The 6,985-nt window shown below is 39.9% G+C and overlaps 1 pseudogene; it reads left to right on the top strand.

The window, feature by feature from the left end:
* The first annotated feature begins 6,859 nt into the window (after positions 1-6,859).
* Positions 6,860-6,985, top strand: LOC149273206 (small nucleolar RNA SNORA35; annotated as a pseudogene).

Below are 6,985 nucleotides of genomic sequence, written 5' to 3'. Positions count from 1 at the left end.
CACGGGAGAGGAGCCATGGGAAGTCCTGCAATAAGAGTAGAATGAGAAACTGCACAGCGGATACCCGCTCACACACTCCAAATGCATCTGCATATTTTTGTCTCCATATTTTAAGTAACTTCTTTGTTTCAGGTGGAAATACTACTTAGAATATGGTGCGGCAGGCAGGGTGTATTCTTAAAGGGCGTGGAACACAACAATTGGTGTGATTAAGCCTTTTGAGACTTTAGATCTCCTGTTATAAGAATGGCAAGTAAGGTTAATATCCTTCAGAAGATTGAAGGGGAATGTTTAGGGATCCGTAGTCCGTGCTCATGGTCATCTACTGGTTTTGCGTACTGCCTACCAACCATTAACCAGATGTCCTCTCCTTAGGCATTGTGGTCATTGCGATGCCAGCAATTGATTTTTCATTTATTCACACCGAAATAATATTTTCACAATATCCATTTGTGTCCCCATTAGCTAGTATATAGGTAATTTTGTTTTTGGCACCATGGTTGAACAGATTATGTGTCGTCTGGAAGAAGGTATATTTCCCCTTCCAGGCAATCTGTATTAGATTTCTCTCTACTGTAATTACTGTAAATCCTGGAAACTTGCAGGTAGTGGTAAGATTTCTTACAGCAATATCCACAGCATCTGTTATCACGGCTGACTCACCTGGCCATTCTTCTTATTGACCCAAATAATTTGCCATTTATTTCCCCAGGGCTGTCCATCTTGTTGCGGTACTTTGTATCGTTAGCAAGACATCGCATGATCTCTCAATAGGATAATATCACTAATAAAATACTTAAAAAGAATTGGCTTCAGTACATATTCTTAAGGCACCCCACTAATATCTTGACATTCATTTGAGTAGTCATCATTAACTGCAACCATCTGTTGTCTTCCGTGTAGTCAATGCCATCAAATGCTATTCAGAAGTCTCTTAACTAACCGTCTTGTATGAGAGGTATTGTTCAATGCCTTAAAATTTACTCTTTAGAACATGAAAGGGTCATGAAAAGCAATAAAACTTTATTTCCCATTATTTATTGTTTCTACAGCCATGCGGAGATCCAGGAGTACCTACCATGTTTGAGATCTCGTATGTATGGACACTAAAATTCTGGATTAAGTAGGTTTATTTACAGCCATAACCTCACCTTTCATTGTCATTTTAGTTACTCTCTCTATAAGCAAAATATCTAACAGCTCTGCTCTTCTAGTTGGTCAACAGATCACCTCTACATACCAAGTTCAAACTGACTCTTCACTTCCTTGTATCAGATAAGGGGTTATCCCAATAGTAACAAAAAAGGCAATGTCTCCTCCTTTTTACTTCCTCTACATTTTCTGATATTACCACATCCCAGTATATTTCTTTCATCACATGAATTTTTGGTAATCACCACCAGATCTCAATCATCACTGGTTATTATTGCAATCATTTCAGGGACCTTATTTTAAAAACTTGACATACAAACCTCAAAGTCTACTATTCTGTAACATTAAGATGTTCTGGGCAGTTTTCTCAAACAGTATGGTGGAAAATGATTGATAATGTATCCCCCCCCCCTTCCTGGTTTAAATACCTTTTTTTCCCAACAGCATGCTGATGACCTCTGCTTTTGTAAAAGAAAGATCGTCTTTTTTACACAGCTACTGGTCATACTAAATACAACTGCTGTGAGACACAAAGCCAAGCCCATATTCATGACACATCTCCCTAGTCATAATCCAAATGCCGTAGTCCGGAGGTTAAACCTTAAGAAAAAAAAGTGGTGTATTTTCATAGTTTATTAAAATTATTTTACTACCTAAAACTCACTACCAACCAGATCATTAGCGTATAAACAGACTATATAATTCCAACCCTCTTTCCTTAACCATTGTTGTTTTTAGAATGTGCCTCTGAGTTCTTGCTTCAGGAAGACATCTAGGTTAATTGCCATATTTACCCCCCCCCAAATCCTATATTTTAACATGGAGTCCCTAATTACTGATCCTTCCTCCCAAGGGAAGTTTTTTTGTTCTGTTGCTCCAATCAACTTACACTAAATACAGTATACTAAAACATATTAGTTTATCAATTTCCTAATTTAAGGAAGACAATCATTGACAGTGACCTGCAAAATGTTATTGGGGGGGGATATCTATTGCAGTGAAATCTGTTTAACATTGTAAAGGTACTGATGAAATCCAGGAAAAAGGAAAAACACTACCTGTAGTCTTCATTCCAGCAGCACTTCAAGATGATCTCCTGAATATCTCCAACCGTTTGAGAAATGCTTCCCAGCCAGTACATCACAAACTTATACCCACAAAAAGCACCTCCCACCGATCATCAGGACATCACGTAATATCTTACTTGCTAAGCCAAACCCAAAGGCCTAAATAAAATAAAATTTGTTTCCTTAACAATTATATAATAAATTCCAGAGTGCACTTTCCATCCCATCAATATAGTTGCTGATGCTCTACTTGTCTGTACTGTGTGCCTACACCTCTCAGCATCTATCACCACCAATAAAAAAATTATATATAGTTCTATATTACTAGTACACATATAATAATTTGGGAAGTAAGTCCAACATGTACTTCTGGTGGGTGTACGGAAAGTGCTTGTGGTAAAACGTGGTCTTATAACCATAGCCATGGACTGGTCCAGACAGGAAAAAAATCCATCGGCTGCAATAGTTTAAAATTAAAAAAAAAACACCTTTCAAATTTTGCTTTAGAAATGCTTTTTCTACTGTATACCCAGTGAATCCCCACTTTGAGATGACATCATTATTCTTTGTTCTCATGAAGAATAATGAATAATGATGTCATTATTCTTTGTTCTCATGAAGCAGAATATGTCACATGATGTCATTGTGGGTTTCTCTTATTCTTTATTACTCATGTCTGTCAGTTAGCTTCATTTCACTGAATAGTCAATTGAGAACAAAATGAATAATTTTATAAGCCTAACTCTATATTGTAAAGGACAGAATAAAAAAAAACCCCACCTGGGTTGGCCCTTCAGAACTCGCTGATTAGTAAATCCATGTTTTGTTTGCAATCTAATTTTTCTTACCCTATATGTGCCTTTTTTCTGTGCGTACACACATCCTCACTACATAGAAAGCACATAAGTGACAGTCATTACCTAGAATGGTGAAGCAGCAGACCCTTCTTCTCTGATACTAAAAACTTAGTTTAAGATTTCAGGCGGGGTGTAGGCTGTTTTTAATAGCAATAGATAATTTATGTGCAATCAGGAAATAATTTCCTTCCAGGATTCCCAGTTTTACATCATTCTGTGTTTTCACACATGAAACAAAAATATCAACAGGGAATTCCACATCTTAATACAAATATGTGTATGTTTTTTCTTTTTCTAAGCAATACTCCTGCGTCCCGTTTATTAAGTGAAAATGAAAATATAAGTATTTTTTCTTATTTTTCTGAAAATAACTTATTTTTACATAGTTACATAGGCTGAAAAAAGACATGCGTCCATCAAGTTCAGCCTTTCCTATATCTGTTAATTTGTTGCTGTTGATCCAAAATACATGTGATTTTAAATGTATTCTACAGACTCCGATTGTAACCAGCGCTGTTTCAAAAAAAAGTGTAATGTAATGTGGATTGTGTTACATCGAGGTTTTAAAACTGTATCAGGGTCACTTGACTATACTGGTCTAACACCATAAAGTCTATACATTGAAACCATGGCGACAGGAATTCTATAAAATGTATTTTAAGGTCAGTTATAATCTGTGTTTATCCTTTTACAGGTTTATATGGGACAAATAGTGAGGATATAGGGATGGTAGAAATAAAGATACCAAATGCAAAGAGGAATATATTTGGCTGCATGAGAACACCAATATGGGGGAAAAGTATGCACAGAAGTGAGAAGTCATTATGTGGAATATGAATTGATGTAAAGTAAATAGAAACATAGAATTTGGCAGAATAACTATTCGGTCCATCTAGTCTCCCTGTTTTGGAGTAGAGAGTGGAAAATGAATGGACCAAAAACATTTGTTTGAGTCGTTTTTGGTCCATTTGCACAAGTCTAACCAAAAGCTAACCCTTTGTTTGATAACCCTGCTGTGTACTTCCATTCCTGTCAAATGTGTTTACCAGCCGGTATCATCATTCTACTAAATGTGTGCGACACACATTTAGTTTAACCCCTTCGCGACCTTTGCTGTTTCAGGACCGTCATGGTCAAAAGGTCAGAGAATGACCTTTGACGGTCCTGAACCGTCATGGGGTTAAATCGGCTCAGAAAGCAATCAAAGATTGCTTTCTTCGAGCAGATCGTGTTGCTGTAATGCCTCGACATAGAGGCATTCAGCAACACAGAAAAAAAACCTCGGGGAGCAGTTAGATCGCTCCCCGGAGCTTTTTTATTCGTAAAAAAAAAAGCCGGCAGGTCTTTGAAATATGGCGGCGCCATGCTGCTAAAAGCTTCGCTTAAGAAACGATCAGAGGTCGTTTCTTCCACTCAGTTGGTGTTCTTGAAATGCCTCGATATCGAGGCATTTCAAGAACACCAACTAAGTGGAAGAAACGTCCTCTGATCGTTTCTTAAACGAAGCTTTTAGCGGCTTGGAGCCGCCGGTTAACTTACCTTACCAAGATGGCGCTGCCCTTCTCCTGGCAATGGCCTCAGAAGCGATTTCAAATCGCTTTCATCACTAGGGGGTGTTGCTGGATGCCATCAGCATCCAGTGATTGACACCCCAAGCTTAAAGATCACTCAGGAGAGTGATCTTGATTTGCTCGGTCAAAGGCAATGTTTATAAACATTTGCCTTTGACCGGTAAAGATCTGCCTCCCTCCATCACTTGCTTTTAGTGAGGGAGAGAGACAGATCTTGAGGAAAAAGCAGGTACACTGTGATAAAAATTTATCAAAAATAAAAATTTACACAAAAGGCTCTTATAAGAGCCCCTCTTTTTTTTTTAACCCCTTCCTTACTGTTGATCACTGCATAGGCAGTAATATTGCACATCAGCACTTTTTTTGCTGTTTGTGCACTTTTATTTTTTCCACATTTTTTTATACTTTATATTTTATATTATTTTTAGGTACCATTAACCCCTCCTTTGCTGTAGATCAGTCCTTAGGGATTGATCCCATAGCAGCAGCGCCTTTTATTTTACTGATTTTTTTTTGTTGTGTCTTTTTGGCTAGGGGTTAATTTATTTTATAATGCAGCGTGTTTAAACTGCTGAGGAAGCGTATGCATTTTTGGCCTCAGATTCTGAGGCCACTGACACAGCGTCAGATTTTGATTTTGGTCAGTTCACAGATACATCTAGTGATGTATCTGTGGCTGCTGGGTCCGCTGCCACAAGTAGTGGCATTGCACCCGAGGAGTGGGTAGTGCCTAATAGGTATACACCAGCTATCCCTCCTTTTACTGCAATTCCTGGCATCAGTATTGATGTTACAGGATTTACCCCATTGCAGTTTGTGCAGATTTTTTTGGGAGAAGATGTCTTGGGAGACATTGTCTCCCAATCCAACATCTATGCCCAGCAGTGCTGTGCCCTGACTCCTATTTTTCAAAGCAGCCATGGACTCCCATAGACGTCCCAGAATTTTTTAAATTCTGGGCATTAACTATGCTAATGGGAATTATAAAAAACCCTCCATCCGCTCCTACTGGAGCACTAGCCCCATCTTTAGTACCCCAATTTACACCCAGTCCATGGGTAGGAGAAGGTATGAAATGATTCTTCATTTCATGCATTTTAGCGACAACAGCCTGTGCCCCCCTAAGGAGGACCCCCAGTTTGATAGGCTCTATAAAATCCGCCCCCTGATTACCCATCTCGCTGCCAAGTTTGCAGAGGCTTATACACCTGGAAGGGATATCTGCGTGGATGAATCCCTGATGAAGTATAAAGGAAGGTTGGGATTCAAGCAGTATATTCCTTCCAAGCGCTCCAGGTATGGCATAAAATTGTATAAGCTCTGCGAGAGCGGCACTGGGTATACTCAGGCCTTCCGGGTATACGAGGGTAGGGATAGCCACCTTGACCCTCCAGGTTGCCCAGAACATCTAGGCACCAGTGTGTGGGACCTAATATTCCCACTTATGAACAAAGGCTACCACTTGTATGTTGACAACTTTTATACAAGCGTCCCTTTGTTCAAGTTGCTGTATTGTTTCGATACAGTAGCTTGTGGTACTATTAGAAAGAACCGCTTGGGTTTCCCACAACACCTGGCACGCACCCGGCTAGGAAAGGGGGAGACCTCAGCTCTACACCAAGAGGAGCTTTTGGCATTGAAGTTCAGGGACAGAAAAGAGGTGTGCATGCTGAGCACCATCCATGATGAGAGAACCGTGGAGGTTTCTGTCCGTGGCAGAGCTGGGGTCACTAGAAAGCCAGTGTGCATCAGGGCCTATAACAAGCACATGGGTGGAGTTGATCTGTCAGATCAACTCCTACAGCCCTACCTCATTTTGAGGAAGACAAAGGCCTGGTACAAGAAGGTTGCAATTTATCTAATGCAAATTGCAACCTACAGTGCTTTTTTGTTGCATGAAAAAGCAAATCCCGGAATGACTTTTTTGCAATTTCAGCTTCGGGTAATTTTGGATATCTTGTACCAAGATGCACCTGGTTCCCGGGCGGTGATGGAGTCTAGCAGAATTGGGGCTACCCATTTTATTTTTAAAATTCCTCCTACAGAGAAGAAGCAGAATCCCCAAAAGAGATGCAGGGTATGCTACAGCAGGGGGCAAAGAAAGGACACCCCATTCTACTGTCCAGATTGCCCTGGAGAACCTGCACTCTGCCTTGGTAACTGCTTCAAGCTGTACCACACGGCTGCCCATTTTAATTTTTTTTTTCCTGCTCTACATTTGTATTGTGACCTCTGTGTCTTTCCCATGGCATGAGGGACCGCTTAAGGTGCTAGATCAAATCCCTTCTTGGAGAAAGGCCAGGCTTTCTTCTGCCCCATCTGAAAGTTGGGTACAAAC

The sequence above is a fragment of the Sceloporus occidentalis genome, unplaced genomic scaffold, assembly GCF_023333645.1.
Source record: "Sceloporus occidentalis isolate IW3139 unplaced genomic scaffold, rSceOcc1.0.p SCAF_397, whole genome shotgun sequence".
Taxonomy (NCBI): domain Eukaryota; kingdom Metazoa; phylum Chordata; class Lepidosauria; order Squamata; family Phrynosomatidae; genus Sceloporus; species Sceloporus occidentalis.
The sequence above is the reverse complement of the archived record's forward strand: the minus strand, read 5'-3'. Positions and strand labels throughout refer to the sequence as shown.